Below are 2237 nucleotides of genomic sequence, written 5' to 3' on the forward strand. Positions count from 1 at the left end.
CTCTATTTATGGGGATTTTTGGGGCTGAGTAGGTTTTATTGGGTGAATTCTTCAACATTATATTTTTTTATGTTAAAAAAAAAACGAATGAAGCGGCAGCGTATGCGAATTCGTTTGACTGCTCCGACGTTTTGTCCAAAAATGATCTTAAGACGACGCGGCCGATCTATCGGCCCAAGGCTATTTGGCGAAAAAGACGAGCCGGCCGATCTATTGGCCGCGACGTTTCCAACCGTAGGATTGGCTTGCCAGTGTTTGTATCAGCCAATCAGATTACTTCTTACTATTTTTACACATTAATAGACTGTAATGGCGGCTTCCTTCGCTATTTTATCGCGATAATTATTATTTTTTTATTTTTTGAAGTTAGCTAGTGAGAGGTGAAAATTTTAACATGTCAGCCGTTGATATTGATGAAAGCAAACTCACCGACTCTGATTTTATTTAAAATATGCTAGAATTAATAAATATAAGGGCAGAATTGAGGAAAAGTTAAGATCTAAGTTTACACTAATACTAGAATTTACTAGATCTAGATCTAGTAACTAGTATGTGTTGACGATGTCTAATCCTTGGTAACATGGTTTAGAAGTAAGGGTGGGTAGCTGTATAGAGAAGACCCATTTGAGAACCAAGAGATTAGCACCCAATAGACTGTTTTATGCTCTTTTTTTACTATCAATTTAGTTAAAACAGTTGTCAGGAAGACTAATAAATATGATGCCAACTTTCTGAAAAGAAACTGCTAAAAAATAACGATCCCTGAGTCATAAATGTGTGTTAGTCACTGTGACAATAATGAAGGTGCTTGTTTCCATGGTACCTGGGGAGGGGGGAGAGAAAAGTAGTAAAATAATGTGACTGAAGGGTCTCAATGTACCTTGTTTCCCTAAACACATGTATTAGGGCTTATTCAAGCCTAAAACTTCTTAAATAACTCTTACCTTTATAATTCTGTTCTGTTTTGAAAAAACGTTTTTGGAATTTTATGCGCATAAATTATGCAAATTAGCTTGGTTTATTTTAATAAATGTTAATATTTCAGATAAATTCCATAATATTGAATTAGTTCATTCATTTCCCTACAATAATAGTCCAAACCTCCCGCAGGACGACAGGGGATGGGAGCGGGCAGGGTTTAAACCCTGGACCACTGACAAATCTGAACGACAGTCCAGCGCGCAAACCGCACGACCAAGTAGCCATCCATTTTCTAGATCGTTATTATTTATTCTACTTTTGCCTGCTATGTTTGGAATTATATATATTTATCTTTTGAGATCCATAAGCTTTTAAAGTTTAAAATGTGCACAATTTAATTTTAAAAAAAATAATTTTTTAATTTTTTTTTCATTTCAGAAAATGTTAAGAAATTACCAGAGAAAAACACAAGGCTCGTATGGTCAACATTCTTGACAGGAGATTTAAAAGCTATCGCTGATGGGATGCCACTTAACAATGTCTCCGAAAAAATTACATTTATAATTATTAAATATTTCACTTATACTTTTTAAATTTGTTTGTCAAAATTTATTATTTATGTTTGTGTATACCAAATATCGCAAGCTAAAATTATTTAAAAACAAATTCATGTGTTTATATAATTACATACTGGTACACTAATACATACAACTAAGAGCTGAAAAACATAAAAATAATTTTTAAAGTTTTTAGTTTTCATTAATTTTGCTTCTGCATTTTAATCAATTTTCTTTTTTATCTTGTTTACAAACTAAAATTGAAAACAAAATTACCAGCCTAAATTTATACACAAAAACAAACATCTACGAAGAAAAGAAAATCCTTATTTGCTTGAACATAATTAATAATCAATTATCATTATTATTCTTGTGTGCAAGGATAAAAAAAATTATTTGCAAACAAAATTACACATACAAATATATATACACAATAATATATACACCTAAGAGATTCAAAAAACAATTAAATTCTTTATTTACCACAATTTTTGCTTTGGGGGTAAGTGGCCCTTGGAAGGGCTTTTTGCCCCAAGTGTGGGGTAAAATGTCCCTTAAAATTTTTTTTTAATTTCATGCAATAATTTTTAGATGCATTGAAATAAATTTATTTTAAAAACTAATTTGTAAATTAGACATGTAACACTAAATGAAAACCAAATTTAAGATAAAATTATATTAATAAGCTAGCTTGTATAGGCCATAGAAGCTTAGGGGGGGCTTTTTGCCCCACGTTACCCTATATATAATTTTGTGTAC

General features: G+C 31.4%; 1 long non-coding RNA gene across 1 annotated transcript; it reads left to right on the forward strand.

The window, feature by feature from the left end:
- Positions 1-530: 530 nt before the first annotated feature.
- LOC106077568 (uncharacterized) lies at positions 531-1515 on the forward strand. Its single transcript, XR_008775256.1, has 2 exons — positions 531-1198; positions 1360-1515. It is a non-coding gene; the product is annotated as an uncharacterized LOC106077568 (long non-coding RNA).
- The last annotated feature ends 722 nt before the right edge of the window (positions 1516-2237 follow it).

This window comes from Biomphalaria glabrata, chromosome 16 (genome assembly GCF_947242115.1).
Source record: "Biomphalaria glabrata chromosome 16, xgBioGlab47.1, whole genome shotgun sequence".
In the NCBI taxonomy this organism is placed as follows: Eukaryota; Metazoa; Mollusca; class Gastropoda; family Planorbidae; genus Biomphalaria; species Biomphalaria glabrata.